This window comes from Bicyclus anynana, chromosome 6 (genome assembly GCF_947172395.1).
Source record: "Bicyclus anynana chromosome 6, ilBicAnyn1.1, whole genome shotgun sequence".
NCBI lineage: Eukaryota > Metazoa > Arthropoda > Insecta > Lepidoptera > Nymphalidae > Bicyclus > Bicyclus anynana.
The window spans coordinates 4575414-4594995 of NC_069088.1; the positions used below are offsets into that span (position 1 = coordinate 4575414).

Sequence of the window (19582 nt, forward strand, 5' to 3'; positions counted from 1 at the left end):
AATCTGCTTACAAAGAGACTTCAAATGGTTGTAGCTATTCATTGTTTTTACCATTTAATAGTAACAGTAATATTTTTAAAATGAGCTTAAAGTATTTTACGAAAGCAACGATTTTTGAAAATGAAGCTTTTCTAATCGATTGTATCTATAACATTCTTCTTGATATCGCATCTCTTTTAGAGCGGTTTCAGACTTGCGTTTTGTACGCGCGTTTATTTTTTCAAACGGGTGTAAGGCCAGCAACACACGGTCACGTTCACTGTCAAGTTTTTTTTATTTATTTAGTGATAAGTTAGCCCTTGACTGCGATCTCACCTGATTTTGAATGACTATCCAGTCTAAGATAGAAGCAGGCTTACTTGGAAGAGTTTTAAATTTATTCTATTCATACTTTTCAAGGTTTCTGCGCGACTGAAACGCTAAATCGCTTGGCGGTATGTCTTTGCCGGTACGGTGGTTGCTAGCTATCAAGCTGACCTGAGCCAATTTAGAATATATAAAATCCTAACTGACCCGTATTAGTAATCGAACCCAAACTCTCTGTTGAAAACCACAGTAATACGAACTGCGCCAGTGAGATCGTCAAGTCTGCAGCGCGCTTATGAATGTAGGCAGTGAAAAATAATATGGATGTGGGTATTGTTTTAATATTTTTTTCACTGCCCATTTCCTTTAGCGCACTTCTGATGATGACGGTTTACTTGACCGTCTGTGGCAGACAGCTGTGCGTTTGAACGCGCCTATTATTTAGCGCGTTTGCGTTACGCGTTTGGCAAAAGTTTGACGCGCGTGTTCGTTGATTTTTATTTTTGTCTGAGTAGGTGCCGATAGCTCTCTGCGGAACCACTACGGCGTCACCGGGGGGGTTAGTATTGGTTGACTAATAAGCTCGTAGGAATAAGCCCTGCCCGTGTACGCGAGTAAGGATTTATGAAGTGCTAAATATAGCTTGCGAGTAAACGCATATGCCGAAACGCATACAAAAACGTCAGTCTGAAACCGCCTTTATACACGTTCTAACAAAAGTTTCCTCTAGATATTACCATTTCAACAAAGACAGGTTTCTATTCGTAGTAGATTCTGAAGGTAGTACACGAAGTCGTTAAACAAAACTCGAACTCTGTGATATCTCGGTTATCAAAGGAATAACTCCGGTATCGTCGTCTGACTAACGGTTAGAAAGATATGTCTCAAATATTCGAGTTTAGAACTTTCAGCATGAAATACGCGATCAACTTTCATAACAAGGCTCGTCATTTTGACGACCTTTTGGTTCCCAATTTAAAGCGAACTTCCATTTTAACTTTACCTTTCCAAGTTTTTAATTTACTGTTTCTAAACAGAACACATTTTTAAATTGCCTAGCTACTTCTAAGGCGTTATAGATATGATTTTTATGATCGTTATAGTCTCAGACAGTAATGTTAATTATTGTTCTTGTTGTTATAATATTATAATATTAGGATAGAAAAACTACCTCATTGGTCCCGTGGTTAGCTGGTCCATGTACGGACAATGAGATCCAGGGTTCCCGGATCCCAGGTCAGGCCAACTAAAACTACGTTATTAAGATTTTTGCCTCTTTTGCTCTGCCTCGGAGATCATCTAAAGCCGTCGGTCCTGCGCCTGATTTCGGTTTCTACACGACAGTGTACTGGAACGCTAAATCGCTTGACGGTACCTACGTCTAGCCAAAATTCGAGAAATCGATTCGAAAAAAGAATCAAACCCAGGAACTTTTCGGTACACCAAAGCATTATTAATAGCGCCAAAGTATTTGTCAAAACGGTAATCATTTTTAGTAGCGCGTATATTCCCATATTTTAGCCTATAGCGATCGGAGTTAATGTAGCTTCCCAACAGTGAAATAATTTATCAAATCGGTTCAGTAGTTCCAGCGCCTATTCAAAACATACAAACAAACAATCAAATCTTTCCTCTTTATAATATTAGTATAGACTAGTAGTTTCGGAACCTATTTGCTACAAAAAAGCAAATTAAAAATCTTTTCTTTTAATATTAATTAATAAAACTTTGATTATTTTGATTTTGTTTCTTGAGTATTTACATAAAATTTGCAGTTTCTACAACAGATACCCAAGTAAATTTCTATAACATACATATTTAAGCGAAACTCTCTTATCTTGGAAACACATAACCGCTTGGCATTACGGATTTTAGGGCGCCTTTCCACTAAAGATACCGCGATACCGCTGATCTTTTTAAGCTATAAAATGGTGTAGTGAAACGGGGAAGATATGCTATAAAGATGAGCGCTAGTCAATAACAACAAATATAAAGTTAACAACACACTGATACAATTGCAACAATAAAACAAACAAGAATAAAAAAACCATTGCTTTATTAAATTACCGTTGCACTGTATCACAGCACGCAGCCTTTTTGAACCCATATCAACAGAGCTATTATTCACACGAGCCTAAAACGTTGTTTACTAAAATAGCAAACCAGTAACTATGCTATGCTATTTTTCACATTAGTTTTACATTAGCGAGTGCTGTACTGCAAAATGTTTACATCTGCTCGTATTTAACCATATATAGAGGAAAATGTATATACATCCACAGGTTGACATATCTTTACAACTGCCTCATTGGTTTCGTGTTAAGCAGGTGCGACTACGGATAAGGAGGTCCTGAGTTCGAATCGAGTCAGGCCAAGAATTTATTATTTACCAATATCAAACCATTACTTGAATTTTTCTATTTTTCTTACTAGAAAAATCTTAATAGCAGGAGGCCTATTCTGTAATGATGTTTTGTATAACTCGAAAGTGCGAGTTTAGAATTCACCTCTATTTCTCTCTGTCTAGCATGATACTATAGACAGAGAGTGATAGATGAGAGTTCGAAGCTCACACCGTCGAAGTGATAAAAATTATCATTACAGAATAGCCTCCCAGCCTAGAGTTGGGAAGTTGGGCGGTCCTGCGCCTGATCTCTCAACGATCTGTCGGTCTGACCCATCGACTATAAGAGTGAGAGAATAGAGTGTACTGTGCTTGTGCACACACTTGTGCACTATAATATCTCCAACGTATATGGTTTATCTCAACATGAGATAAGTCGCCGTGATTGAAAAATTCTTTCAGGAGCATAGGTAGGAACTTACATTTTTAACTTGGATATTATTGTTAAAAAAACGGTATTACACTATCAAAGACTATTTAACTGACAAATAATAATAATTAACGTACAACGGACATAATAATAAATTAATAATTTTAACATCATAGTCATTAAGTAATTTTCAATAATTATAGTGTAGATTATAGACAATGTAATTTAGTTATAAGATTATTTTTTAAAATTTGCATTCTATTTTGTAGCAAATTGTATGCCAACATTTATATCAAGATCTGTATTTAACAATTTGCAAATAAAGAATTATGAATTATGAATTATTATGAATTATACATCCGTATTTTACAGCTTAGCAACATGTCTCTGGTGGAATGTCTCCCTAAACCTTGAACTCCCACCTACTGCAACAAACTGTAGCTATTTTAACGGAAGATTAGCAGGTCTTATCGGCCTACCTATGAATATTAATGAACGATTAAACTTAGTAGAATACATAGAGAAACACACAGAAATACTTTAAAACGTAATTATTACAGACATAGTAGTAGAGTTAGGTATATTAAATAGTGTACATTAGGGTAACAATTTCCAACATGGCAGTCGTGGACGTGGTTTTTTTTTCTTTACAAGTAAGCTCTTGACTATAACCTCATCTGATGGTAAGTGATGATGCAATGTGAGATGGAAGCGGGCTAACTTGTTAGGAGGAGGATGAAAATCCACACCCCTTTCGGTTTCTACACGACATCGTAACAGAACAGTAAATCGCTTGGCGTTACGTCTTTGTCAGTAGGGTAGTAACTAGCCGGCCGAAGCCTCTCACCAGTCAGACCTGGACAAATGCAGAAAACGTCAAACGGACCAGCCGGGGCTCGAACCCAGGACCTCCGTCATGTAAATCCACCGCGCATACTACTGCCACGGATGCCGTCAAAATTCATTATAAGAATATTTAGTTATTTGTTTCAAAACAAGCAATAAAGCAAAGATGGTTGGCACATTTAAAAAAAACCGTCTGCTGCACTAATGATTGTATGTGACTTTGAAAATCAATTCTTTCGTGGTACTGAAAATCTATATTGAATAATACATTGAATACAATACACGCGTCGCTCCCTCAGGACTGGTCCTGAAAGTGTGAAGGAATAAATAAGCCTATAGACAGTTCTCTCGACTCCACTCGAGGGGATTTGAATCGTTTTACTGTGAACAAGATTACAAGACTGTACATAACATTTGTACTAAATGAATACATTTTTTTTTCATTTTGGCAAAAACAAATATATGATACTAATTTAAAAAATACAATCACAATAGACAATACATTGTAAAAAAAAGGACTTCATGTACGTCATGCTATTTTCGGTATTTTTCCTGATAAAATCGGTCCAGCTGTTCCAGAGATTAGCCTGGATAAATAGACAGACAGTCAGACAAAATATTTAATTTAATTATTAAAAAAATATATATTTCATTTATAACACTTAGATTGTGTGTAGTCGCAGAATTCGAAAGTTATTTATGTATCCCGAAATGGGAGCCCTTGATGAATTGCTACGCTACGATAAATACGCTTGTGTGCGTATCAGCGCAAGTCATTAGCGTAGCTCTTATGCCTTGATCGCACGTACCGAGTAAACGGGCGAGAGTGTAAAATGTTCCTCGGCCGAGACAGCGATGTAAGCGAGTAGTTGTTCACATGTGTTTTGATATTAGCACAGTCAGTCAGATAAATTAGACTACTATTCGGATAAGATGGACCGCAAAACGATTATTAGAAAATATACAAAGTTACTCATGCCACTATTAGTAGAAGAATTAAAGGAATTGTTGGAAAAAAGCAACGTCGGATTTAGTCTCAGACCAATTATTGTATAGGACCTGCCACTCTAGACGTTACTTTTCTGTCACAGTATGTGATCAACGATCTAATGTGATTATAAAAACTGTCTCTATAGAATAGATGTTAAATAATTGTAATCGTGTTCGTCGGTTAAAGAGCTCCGTAAAAATTCCTTTTTTTGTAATTAAATTGTGTTAAAAACGGGCAAAAACTACTAGTTTAGTATAAGATATATATATAAATCCAAGCTCGTTTTCCTCAGAAAATGACAGACAATTTTGTTCGTGACTATGAGTGCGATACATACAGGTCCTTCTATAATTGGTCTGAGTATTTAGTTTATATACTTAGAAGTGGCTAACGTTTGGAGTGCAAAATTTTTAGATGTTGCGAGTCTCTAGGCTAAGGTTGATTGTTTTAGTATCGTGTAAATAAGTATAAGCACTTAAGAAAACACTGTTATTTTAAAATCACAGTCAAACACTTTTAATAAGTGTATAGTATTCATAATAAAATATTGTTATTATTTCTCTAAACCTACATAGCTACAACGAAATTCACGTAGATCCCTAAATTCGGAACTCAAAGAATAACTCATCTCTTGTAAACTCGCTAAAACACGTTTCGCCTGTATTTTCCCACTAATATACTGGATGCGGGTTGAATTTTTATTACCACATTGTATTTTTTCGCATGCTTTTTTATACGTCGTTAATTTTGTTGAAAATACAACACGCTTGCAATGCGACATTTTGTTAAATTCCAACCTGAAAATTTCTTCATTAAAATACAACTAGAGATTTGGGTTTGTTTGTTGGCTGGTTGGAACTGTCATATTTTCATCAAATAAAATATCAATTGATGAAGATGTAGCTAAAGTTCGACGGCACTGGCGTACTCATGACGATTACAACTTTTACAACTTTTTGGATCGTTATATCTCAAAAACGGTGGCTCGTAGAAAAAAAGTATCAATAAGTTTTTTATAGATAATTTTGTGATCTACAATTTTGTCCAAAAATTCAGGCTTTTTTAAAAGACACACAATATCTACGAGGCCATCGCCGATACAAAATCGAGAAGGCCTTGCCCAACGCCAATTATACATTATTAAAATATTATTGACCAAGTTTTGTAATTTCTTTGTTTATTTTATCATAATAGTAGAAAAAGTAGTGTATGCCACTACACGTAATTAGCCATTGTAGCACTCGTAAAATCACTCGCGCTACAATGGCCCTCATTATTTAAATGGCATACTCGTAAGTCGTAAATAACTATTTCGCAAGCTAGAAATCGAACCCATCTCTTTGTTCCATACATAGATACTTAGGTAAGTCATCATCAAGGTCATCAACAAGGAAAACCCAATAATGTTCATAGACTTTTAATTAAATACAATTTAGTTTTCAAGCCTCTTTATCTATGTAGATAGGTTTTGGGATCAAATCTCACTTAGGCTAATAAACATCTCGTCCTACCCTTTACCAAAGGCAAGTAATATTTAACAAAACCAAATATGGGCAAGCTTTATGCTAAAGTTAAGTAAACTATGGTGGACTTATCATCAAACAGCGATCTCTTCCAGGCAGCCTAGCACGATACGGGCGAATTAAGGTTATCAGCGAAATATATCTATCTTATATTTAGTGATAGGGGTAAGTAATATTATACTGCTAAACCTTTGTGCTGTGCTATGCCCTTTTTTAATCTGACAGGAATATATACCAACTAGCATTATTTTCCGAAATAAGGATTGACTGGAGAATTCAATATCTTATGAATATATCTTATACATAAAAACATATGGTTATTAACAACTTTTGGTAAACTACCCTCCTCCCAACTTGTATCAATAATGAGGTTATTAAAAGTTGTTACTAACTGTTTTTTTCCGTTGCTTAATTTAATAGTTATACAAATTAACAGTCACAATGTCCTACAAATTTCGTGCTAAATTATCTTGTTCCGATGCTCAGAAATTTTTATTAACTGTTCACCCAGTTAGCTACTAAAATCAAGAATTTTCGTAAATAAAAAAGTTGAGCGTCTCGTCAAGATGAATCTGCTCACGGAAAATTGACTTGATAGTTAGATAGAGCGCTGTGATAGCCCAGTGGATATGACCTCTGCCTCCGATTCCGGAGGGTGTGGGTTCGAATCCGGTCCGGGGCATGCATCTCCAACTTTTCAGTTGTGTGCATTTTAAGAAATTAAATATCACGTGTCTCAATCGGTGAAGGAAAACATCGTGAGGAAACCTGCATACCAGAGAATTATCTTAATTCTCTGCGTGTGTGAAGTCTGCCAATCCGCATTGGGCCAGCGTGGTGGACTATTGGCCTAACCCCTCTCATTCTGGGAGGAGACTCGAGCTCAGCAGTGAGCCGAATATGGGTTGATGACGAATCACTTGTAAATTTGTTCGACGGATCCCGAGCTATTTTTTTAATATAAATTTAACAATTTAGCTGAGAAATCAAGTGAGTGCATTTTAAAATAAAAACAGCGACAGCGAGACTTTTCTCGATGAAAAAATCTTTTGCTTATGATTACGAACTAATTTAGTGATAACACTGAAAATTCACACCATTTCCTTTGACCACGCCTTAAGAGAACGGTTTAAACGAATTCTTTAATCTTTTTAAATGTTTATTTATTAATATTAATACTTTGGTGAAAGATACAGAGAGTAAAATTATGCAAAACTGCTCAGAAAAATTAAATTACAGTTTATTACTCAGTTAATGTTCAATAGCTGAAAAGATATCGATTAATGGTACTGGTGGAATGCTACAGAGGTATATAGTGAGAATACAGTGTGGTAACTTCTGATCAATGTGGGACTGCATTTAGGATACTAATTATCATCATCACATCAGCCATTGGACGTCCACTGCAGGACATAGGCCTTTTATTGGGACCTCCAAACATTACGATCCTGAGTCGCTTGCATCCGAATCTCTGCGATTTGCTTAATGTCGTCAGTCCACCTGGTGGAGGGTCGACCAACACTGCGCTTACTAGTGTGGAGTCGCTATTCCAGCACCTAGGGACCTCAACTATTTATAACAACACACTAATATCGTTATCAACCCATATTCGACTCACTGCTGAGCTCGAGTCTCCTCTCAAAATGAGAGGGGTTAGGCCAATAGTCCACCACGCTGGCCCAATGCGGTTTGGCAGACTTCACACACGCAGAGAATTAAGAAATTCTCTGATGTGCAGGTTTCCTCACGATGTTTTTCCTTCACCATTTGAGATACGTGATATTTAATGCATACAACTGAATAGTTGGAGGTGCATGTCCTGGGCCGGATTCGAACCTACGCCCTCCGGAACCGGAGGCAGAGGTCATATCCACTAGGCTATCGCGTCTCAATCAATATTAATCAATATATATCAGAGGTAGAATATAGTGTGGTAAACATTGACACATTGGTGTGACCGCATTGGGATATGCACTAATTTCATCATCATCATCATATCAGCCGAAGGACATCCACTGCAGAACATAGGCCTTTTGTTGGGACCTCCAAACATTACGATCCTGAGCCGCTTGCATCCGAATCCCTGCGATTCGCTTGATGTCGTCAGTCAACCTGGTCGGAGGTCGACCAACACTGCGCTTACTAGTGCGGAGTCGCTATTCCAGCACCTTGGGAACCCAACTATATATAACAATATACTAATTAATTTTAGAAATCTATATATAATAAAGAAAATAACCTTTTTTTGTATCGCGTTTTTTAAATAATTAGTGTAACCTTACCTAAAGTGGAAAGCCCGATTTGAGATTAAACGTGCTAGATACCTGGACACCATAGCTATCCAAGCGTTCTATAGTTCCAGCTGAAATTTACAAAAAGCGTATAAAATTCCCAAAGAGGAAACCTTTACGTTTGATAAAATCTTTTCTTACGGCTTCCTCTAATTTACCTCCATTGTCAAAGTTCCAAATATTTGTGTACGAAATATTCTTTTATAAGAACGTGTTGAGGCCGGGATTTTCCTGGAACGGAAATTAATGTCGTCTTAGATCACACAAAGCGATACAAAGAAGACAAGTATAAACGACATTTCCAAATTACATTGAGAATTAAGAAATATAGATTTTTTTTACTGTGTGTGTTACAAAGATATTATAAACTAGCGGACACCCGTAATTTTGTCTACAAGTGTTAAATTTTTCACTGATCCCGCGTAAAATGGAACAGATTTTTCATTAATTCAGTCATTTATATCTATACTAATATTATAAAGCTAAAGAGTTTGTCTGATTGAACGAGCTAATCTCAGGAACTACTGGACCGATTTGAAAAATTCTTTCAGTGTTAGATAGCTTATTTATCGAAGTAGGCTATAGGTTATATATTATCCCCGTATTCCTACGGGAACGGGATCCACGCGGGTGAAACCGTGCGGCGCCAGCTAGTGTTGTAGTTATCAATATCCTCCTCTATCTTCCAATGAATGTCCTATTAAAAAGCCAGACTTCAGGGTAATCAGACGATTAAACTTTAACCTTGTAAAGTTTTTATACAGATACACTCATGACCAATAAACATAATAGTCCTTGGGCTCGGAATTTCATTTTTTCAAGCCTAATTGCTCAAACTTTATGTATGTACATGGCAAGCTGGACAAAATTAATGAACGAGGTGAAGTGTCAACTATAAATCTGGCAAGCTCGTTGATGACACTACCATGATATGCGGGAGACGGGGGGAAAGATTGCACGGGTGTGAAATCGTGCGTGCGGGGAGGTGAGTTGCATCAGTCGTGGGTTTTCATTCATCGCTACACGCCCCCCCGGCACGCGCCGACCTTCAGGGTTACGAAAGAAGTTGCCAAGCTATTGTGTCCTGTTATGAATACGAGTATAGCATAGAATATATATTTTGTTCACGGGCCCAAGGGCTACAAAAAAGGATTTGATTAATACATCTGTCGTTGTCATAACCTACAAAAACGTAATAGCTTATTGTAATGGATATTGTTAAATAAATACCGCAGGGATGAGACGACAAAAAAAAATACCTACCGGCAAAAACAAACGGATGTCAAATTACGCCCACGAGACCCTGACCCAATATTTGAGGCACCCGTTATTCAAACAAAAGAATAACAGAAATTCATATCTATCAATTTCTTGGTTCTCTCATTTTTAACGAAATTTAAATGTTTTACACATGATTTATTACTGCTACTAGCCCGATTATTCATTCAGTTTAACTCTTTTATTTCGGCATATTTTAATTTTTCACAAAATATGATTTGGGTTATAATAAAAATTGTTAATTTTTCTCTTAAATAAACTCGTGGGCGTAATTTGACATCCGTTTTAAATGCAACTCAGCATTCGGGAAACTCAGTATCGTTATGTTTGGAAGTCCCTACAAAAGGCCTGTGTCCTGCAGTGGACGTCCATCGGCTGACATGATGATGATGATGATGAATTTTTCTTTACCAATTTTTATTTTATTTTGGTGACAATAAACAAACAGTTCAATTTCCCTCTTTACCACAATTCCTTGAAGTTTTTAAATGATAAAACATAACAAAAATCCTTACTATGACATTAGCGAAAAAATAAATTTTACATGTACTAATAACACATTTTCTGACTTCAAAAATAGGAGAAGATTCTCAATTCGACGCGCATGTTTTTTTTTTACCTCATAAATTATTCGTCATTTATTAACCTTATTTATTAAAAAAAAATACATTATTTTTTTATTTAATTGAAAAAAAACTATTAATAAAAAAATGTTTCAAAATTGAAACATTTTTTTTTATTGAAAGAGACTCTCACAAATAACGTGATTCCGCGAACGGGAACTACAGGTGAAACCGACTGACTGACTCGGCTAGTAACTCTTATGAGAAAGCAGAAAAAAAATGAGAAAAATTATGTCGGGCTCCAGTCCGTTCTTTAGTTTCCTTTGCCGGCTCTATTTTACGAGTAGAGAGCATTATAAAAATGAGCCAATAAACAGCTCTGTAACTTAAATCCCGTAATACTCGTTACCTTTTATCGCTACCATTCCCAACGGTTTCAAAACCTTAGATCCGAAATTTTAGTGCAGGATTAAATTGAATTGCAAGTGTATTTCATCCTCACTCAAAATATAGATACCCTTTGTACTCAGCAGTCCAGTGTTCAAAGTTAACGGTGTTAAAACTCAGTGTCAAGTGACGTGCACAAGGTTGTTAACTAGGGTAAGTACAAACTTTAAAAAAAAGTTTAAAACTATCAGCAGACGACCTCCGTGGCGCAGTGGTATGCGCGGTGGATTTACAAGACGGAGGTCCTGGGTTCGATCCCCGGCTGGGCCGATTGAGGTTTTCTTAATTGGTCCAGGTCTGGCTGGTGGGAGGCTTAGGCTATGTCTGGTTACCACCCTACCGACAAAGACGTACCGCCAAGCGATTTAGCGTTCCGGTACGATGTCGTGTAGAAACCGAAAGGAGTGTGGATTTTCATCCTCCTCCTAACAAGTTAGCCCGTTTCCATCTTAGATTGCATCATCACTTACCATCAGGTGAGATTGCAGTCAAGGGCTAACTTGTAAAGCATAAAAAAAAGACTTTGGCCATCTTCTTATCCATACACTTCGCGATTTCTCTCTGAATTATTTTCTTGTTTCGTCCTTTTCGACCCCTTTTTGTACTTAGTCGGGTTATTGTATAAGAACTATAACCCGACTACGTACAGTATTCTGAAATGACCACGTGAACTGTACGATCGCATTTCAAAGATATAGTTTGGCTTAAACAATATGATATATAAATATTTGTAATGTGCTTGCCAAGACCTTTATTTTGATATCAAACACGTGATGATTACCTCAGTTTAATTTTTTTCGAGGTTAAAATATGACGTTTACGAGTAAAATCCGTCGTATGATATTTATATAAAATTTATATGGCCTATGTCACTCAGGCCATTATTACGAATCTTTTGACACCTTTTTGATTAAAATCGGTTCAGTAGTTTAGACACTACGGTGGAATATACGAATATACATAGGTATATATGTATATACAATTATACATAGACTACCTATTAGTTACCCATAGTCGGGTAAAAAGCGAGCACCTCTCAGAATCGGTTTTTGAGCGATTCATTTGTTAGATCAGCTTTCTGAGCTGGAAGTTCTATCAGACATTCTGATGTAACCTTTAGAAATGATGACAGTTACCGAGTTAGTTTTGTACTGTAGTATCATGAGTTTGTGTATGCAAATACGACATTCAAACCTGCGGCAAAGTTAGTTTAGTTTAGCAGTTAGACGAGTACTAAGTTACCTACGTGACTAAGTTTGGATACTAAACAAGTAAGCTAAGCACTGACATTTATCTTCTACGAGTAATGTAGAGTAATAATCGGATGGACAACGCATAATATGTCAGTCACACGTTAAGGATGTGGGCACAAAAATATCAAAACACATCATCATTATCAACCTCAGACCAATTATAGAAGGACTTTATATCGCACTCATAGTCGAGAACAAAATTGTCTGTCATTTTCTGAGCAAAACGAGCTTAAATTTGGTATATATCTTATAATAAACCAGAAGTTTTAGCCCGTTTTTTACACCATTCAATTACACAGAAAGGTATTTTTACGGAGCTCTTTAACCGACGAACATGATTACAACTATTTAACATTTTATAGAGACAGTTTTTATAATCGCATTAGATCGTTGATCATATACTTTGACAGAAAAGTAGCGTCTAGCGAAGCAGGTCCTATACAATAATTGGTCTGAGTTATCAACCCATATTCTGCTCACTAGTGAGCTCAAGTCTCCTCTTAGAATAAAAGCGCGCGCGCGAACAATCATACAAAAGTTTTTCAAGAGACAGCTAAACCGAAAGTGGTCTTGCACCAAACAAACAAGAATTGAACATAAAAAGCTGTGGGATATTAGACCACTACCAAAAAAGGAGTTACTCTGCGTCACGCGAGCAAGCCCCGACTGCACGCCATATATGGCTAGAAAGTATAATTACTAACAGATGTCTATGAATTCACTCAGCCTACTATACTAAGTACAGTAAGTGCTCCTTCCTTTATTCGCGGCTAAAGATTTCGTTATTCGCGGATCTGACTGTCGAAAATGACGTATAAAATAAACTTAAATTTAAAATATGAAGCTTTTACAAATTTTGCCAAAATTGCTAATGGGATGAAAATAATAGAAATTTTAATAAAAAAAATACCACCGACTTCAAAACCTAAAAACGTACCCACTAAACTAAAAAGTGAAAAATAACATCATAATATGTTCTACCTGCTGATCAGTATGAAGGCGGTGCTAAGCCGGTGATGTATTAATTCAAGCCATGTGAGAATATCTTATAGATTTAGATTTTGCAGACAGTGTTTTTTGTGGTCCTGTCAGAAATGGCTTAAATTAAGACAACACCGGCTAAGCACCGCCTTCATACTGATCAGCAGGTAGAACATATTATGATGTTATTTTTCACTTTTTAGTTTAGTGGGTACATTTTTAGGTTTTGAAGTCGGTGGTATTTTTTTTATTAAAATTTCTATTATTTTTTCATTTTTAGTGTAAAATGTCATCTCAAACGAATACATCATACACCTACCAAACTCTCAGCAATACAAATGAATCAAGCCCAAGCACAATGTAGCTACCGTAAACCTTTAAGGGGTTCCCTTAATTGACCTTGGTCTTCATCATCAGACCCCTAATAACAGACACAACTCATCTAGGTAGAAAGTTCTCAGCAATACGAGTTAATCAAGGCCAAACACAAGGTAGTTACTGTAAACTGTTAAGGAATTCCCTTAATTGTCCTTGGTCTTCATCACCAAACCCCTAAATGACAGTCACAACCTATCTATGTGGAAAGTTCTCATTAATACAAAATAATCAAGCCCAAACACAAGGTAACTGCTGTAAACCGCCGAGGAGTTCCCTCGTCTGTTTTATGGCTCCATCATCAGATCGATTTTAAACCTTCATGAAATTGTAGTGCTTAATAGTACTAAATGGAAAAGTATACGAACACACTAGACACCCGTATAATTTTCAAAAGTTCCCCTCAATTTCTCCCGGATTCCATCATTAGATCTTGACATGATGGCAATGGGACCAAATGGGGACTATACCGTTTCAAACAAAAAAGAATTTTTGAAATCGGTCCAGGCGTCTTTGAGTAATCGGTGTACATACATAAAAAAAAAAAAAATACCGACCGAATTGAGAACCTCCTCCTTTTTGAAGTCGGTTAAAAAATTAAATGGAATAGTAGATGTAACGAAGTAAAATAAAGGTTTAAGAATGCCACTGCTGATTAATAGTCTTAATTAAGAAGCTTTTAAAAACTGTCAAGCAAGAAAAAATTACAAAATTTGGTCAAAAACTTCAACAAATTGATTTTTCATATAATATATATTTTTTTTTATTACCCAATAACGCATCTATAATAACATACATAATACAAATCCATAAATATTAGCGGTTTTTGTACTGTTGGCAGTTATTTAATAATGTGTAAATAACTATAATCACTATTTTGAAATCGCAGACAAACATTTCAATTTCATTTGTATCCTCTAAAGCAGGTAAGATTTTGAGTGCATTTTAACACTTTACATTTGGGACCTTATAGTTGGGAAACACAGTATTAAACTTTGATTCTTAACTTTTTTGCTCAGAGACTCTTTAATTCTGATATTAATTTACTATTCTAAACTATAAAAAGTAGATAACATTTGAAGAAGAATATTTGAAATTATTATTATCCAATAAAAATATTTGAAAAATATACTTCTAACAAGAGGTTGCGTTTTTAATTTAATTTATTTATTTTACATAATATAATTATTATGTAGATACATTAATTATTTCCAAAAGATTCACGGAAAGCTTCCCGGTATTCCGTATGTAGCTAACTGTATGTACCTTGAGAAGTATATATACTTAGTAGAGAATTTCTTGAAATAACTTGAACGGGTTGAAAGTTCGCAAGGAGAACTCTTTGTTTCTAAAGAATTTTAGATTAGGTATGTTAATATAGAAGATTATTTTATGACTTTAATTTTAAGCAGGTAAAGTTGCGGGTAGTAGTAAGTTTTAACAACCTTTCTTGAGCTTTTGGGAATGCTTTGCATATAAGCGAGAAGACGAGAATGGGTTTGGATTTTTGGATTTTATATTTGGGTTTTTGGATTTTATATTTCGAAACTGGCTCGAGTCTGGTCTGGATGATATAATTGGTAAAACGTCGCGAGCATCAGTTAATATGTTTTTTTTTTTATTCTTTACAAGTTAGCCTTTGACCACAATCTCACCTGATTGTAAGTGATGATGCAATCTAAGATGGAAGCGGGCTAACTTCATCCATACCTCTGATTTGGAGATTGACTATTTTTAACCGACTACAACAAAAGGAGGAGGAGGATTCTCAATTCGAATGTATGTTTGTATGTATGTTACCTCATAATTCGAAGACGGCTAGACCGAATTGAATAATTCTTTTTATTTTTCTTGATATTCAAATTTGGTATAGTTAACTGCTTGTTCCTAAATAAATAATGTTTTATTTTTGAAAGAAAAAAAGAACTGGTTACAAATTTCCTTTTAAACAATATGAAGTTTAATATACATATATATTATAACTCATTTAATTAAAAGGACAAAAACAAATAAATTCGGGTCGAATACAGAATCTAATTTGTTTAGTTTAGAAATGACTAGATGAAATTTAAATTATTTTTTTTGTACGTCCTGTCAAGTATTGAATGTCAGCAGAATCACACATCAATTATTTTAAGTATTAGTAAAGTATTTGTTTACTCCCGCTAATAATGCTTGAACTTTTTCAATGGCTTCACTTCATCTCGCTTGAGCGAACGTGAGTCACAATTCAAGGTGACGTCATGTTAATAGTCTGAGAGACCATACGACAACTATACTACAGCCATTCTTGATGAGTACTGTTTACCAGCAAATAAATTAAAAATGAAGGTATAAATCACTAGTCATTTCACAACTAATAATAATTATATACTTGTTCTTAAATTAATGAAAATAAAATTGATTAATAAGCTTAAATCAGTTAGATATGGTTAATATATTTTATATAACATTTTATAAACAAACCATACAAAATTAAAAATAAATAAGTTATGTAATGACATGCATTTTCTACCTTCACTTCAAATTTCTTTGTTGGTAAACAGTACTCATAAAGAAAGGCTGTAGTATAGTTTCAAAAGTGTAAGCTGAACTCACTTAAAAGTTGAAAATACTAATTGGATTTGATGGAATCGTAACCTTTCTTATATCTTATAGAATATAGGATAGCTTATATCCTGCGATAACTGATTGAATTAAAGACTTTATTTAATGTTCATGTTTTTTGTAAGAAGTAAGCTGATGAATAATAGATCTGTACCTAAATAGAATTAATTAAATTACTCAATACATCGAAAGCCAGCGGAAGTTCTTCATTTTTAGAAAAATAATTGAAAGCAAAAAAGTAGGATTTGATATGAACACAAATAAGACAAAAAAGATTCCAACGAATTGATAACCCCCTCCTTTTTTTGAATTCGGTTAAAAATAATAACAACACTTGACTTGAAAAAGACCTATACAAGTAAACGGACACTTAATAGAATTAACAATTATATTTATTTGAGAAAACAAGCCTAAGCCTAGCAAACAGGTCGGGGGAGGCCTATACTCGAAATGGGGTCCATATATCCTAAAAAATAAGTATAACGCTCTTTCCTTAACTAATACTAGATAATAAGTATATTTGTTAAAAAATAAAACCATTACACAAATTTAATAATATAAAAATTTGTAAAAATAAAAAAATATATGTTAAAAACATATAATTTAAAACCATATACTAAGGCTTACATAAAACAACAAACAAGTATGATAGGTTTATAAAACAATGTAAAAGCTACAATTTCGTTTATTATTTTTAATTCAGTATTAGTATTAAATTGTTTATATATCAAACAAGAAATTGTTTGATCATAGACAAAGATTTGTTGAGCTCTTACATTAAAAATTGCAAGGTCGTCAGCTATTGTCCAACATACGTGAAGATTTTTTTGTACTTAAGATTAGGTTAAGCTAATGACATTGAACTTAAAGATATTCCAATTTATTTTTATTACTTACTAGCGGACGCCCGCGACTTCGCGTGAAACTCGATGTAACCTTTCAACTACCTCTACCCTACCCCTATCATACGCCTACCCTACCCCTACCCTACGTTGAAATTTTTCCTGAATTTTCTTTGCTATAAACCTCACGGAGCCCGAGACCTTTCCAACGAATTCAAAACCGTGGAAATCGGTTCGTGCGTTCTGGAGTTATAGCGTCAGGAACGAAAAACCGACTTATTTTTATATAGTAGAAATAATAACATACTATAAGACAACGTCATCCTTCTCGTCCGTCTGTTTTCGCGATAAAAACTACTGAACTGTTTTTCGTGAGGTTTTGACTATTATACTGTTTTATTCATGGAGTTGGTGTGTCAAGGCTATGTGTAAATCGGACGAAATATTATGACAGTAATAGTTGGAGGTATACGGAAAAGCTGCCTGGGAGCTTTCATCGAAAGCGCTGCATGAATACCTTCGAGATAAAACATTGTATGGTGAGGTATTCCTTGACGGCCTCCGTGGCGCAGTGGAATACGCGGTAGATTTACAAAAGGGAGGTCCTGGGTCTGGCTGGTGGGAGGCTTCGGCAGTGGCTAGTTACCACCCTACCGGCAAAGCCGTACCGCCTATCGTTTAGCGTTCCTGTACGATATCGTGTAGAAACCGAAGGGAGTGTGAATTTTCATCCTCCTCCTAACAAGTTAGCCCGTTATAATGTATCATCACATAAATTGTAGTCGAAGGCTAACTTAAAGAATAAAAAAAAATCCTATTTCATAATATATACCTACCTTCCTCAAGAGTATGATAATCCGTAGACTTTAATATTATTTGCATAATCAATATATTATACCTATGTGTATAATATATAATAAATATATTTGTAAAAAAAATATATGTATAATTAATATGTTTTCGAATGGTTTGACATGTGAATGTAGTGTGAAAATATGTTACATAAATTCCGTTTCTAAGTGTATTATGTATGAACATACAGTAGATGAGCCGTATGATGATGTAAATTGTAAATGATGACTTCATAATAGGTAGAAACGTTTAGGTGTTTTTTTATAATTTTAAGTTTTTATTAGTGTCCTTATTAACGCCTCATTATCCTCATAAATCACTCAATAAAACAGGTAAGTATACAATTATTGATTATAGCATTTTTTGTAATATACAATATTCTTCTTAATATTAGATACACACCTGTTCAACCGAGAACCTCTAGTTATCATCCATGTAACAGAACCACAATTGTTACAGTTTTCCCACAAAGCGTCCAACTCTACGTCACAAATCCATGCAAATCTCGCCTTTATTGCAAACGGAACAAAAACAAAACAATGCAGTTAACACGTGAGCGGACATCCATACATCGACGACAAAACCTCCAGACAGGGGTCACCGTGAAAACGTTATATCGCTGCCCGTGACACAACTCAACTGGCTAAAACGTATCGGCCTGTACCACTACATCTACTTAACTTTAAAACACTACGCTACATTCTCACTAAGCGAAGTATTTTACGTACATTGCTGGTTTACTTCCGGTAACAATATTGTTCGTTCGAACAAGATCAGCAATGAATACTGCGTTGTTAAAATTTACTAAGTAAGTAGACTTATAAGCGGTTCATGGTGTGAATTTGTGATTCCGTCAGCTGTTTTAAATGCTACATCGGAGTGCTGGTCATTTGGTTGTCAAAGTTGTGCTAATACTGAAATGCGTATATTACGCTTTGAATTCCAAAGTGCTGGCTCCTCCAGCGATTGTGGTTTGAATTTTGATGGTTGTTTTACTGTAAATTAGGTACTTGTACCAAGATTTTCTTCGACTTCACTTATTAATAATAAGTAACACTTATTAAAATAGCTTTATTGTTTTAGAGTGCTTAGAGTTAGCTGAGGTAGCCAACCTGCAATGGAGCGGCGTGGTGCGTCTAAATTCCATATCCCCTATAAGAAGGGAATCCTGACCCTACGGAGGGCCGTTAAAGTAGGAGTTGGATGAAAATCCACACCCCTTTCGGTTTCTACACGACATCGTAACGGAACGCTGAATCGCTTGGCGGTACGTCTTTGCCGGTAGGGTGGTAACTAGCCACGGCCGAAGCCTCCCACCAGCCAGACCTGGACAAATTAACAAAATCTCAGTCTGCCCAGCCGGAGATCGAACCCAGGACCTCCGTCTTGTAAATCCACCGCGCACACCACTGCTCCACAGAGGCCGTTAAATGATAGCGATGTCTTTTCAATCTGACAAATATTCCCTTTTCCTTCTCTATACTTTCTAAAAACATTCTATACACTTCTATAAGAAGGTATACCTATAGCTTTAGCAATACCTTCAAAAGGGTGGCTACTTAAACTTCAAAATATATTGTGCCTTACAACGAATAAAGTCGTGGGCGCCTGATAACGATCCCCTGAAAAGTAGAATAAATAAGCGTTCGCTAA

The 19582-nt window shown here is 35.5% G+C and overlaps 1 protein-coding gene across 2 annotated transcripts in view; it reads right to left on the reverse strand.

The window, feature by feature from the left end:
• Positions 1–18580, reverse strand: part of LOC112048701 (CD151 antigen) — a 253994-nt gene extending 235414 nt beyond the window's left edge. For both annotated transcript variants that reach the window (XM_052882145.1, XM_052882143.1), the window contains exon 1: positions 18332–18580. The gene's annotated coding sequence lies outside the window, so the exon portion shown is untranslated. The remainder of the gene's footprint in view (positions 1–18331) is intronic.
• Between the last annotated feature and the right edge of the window lie 1002 nt (positions 18581–19582).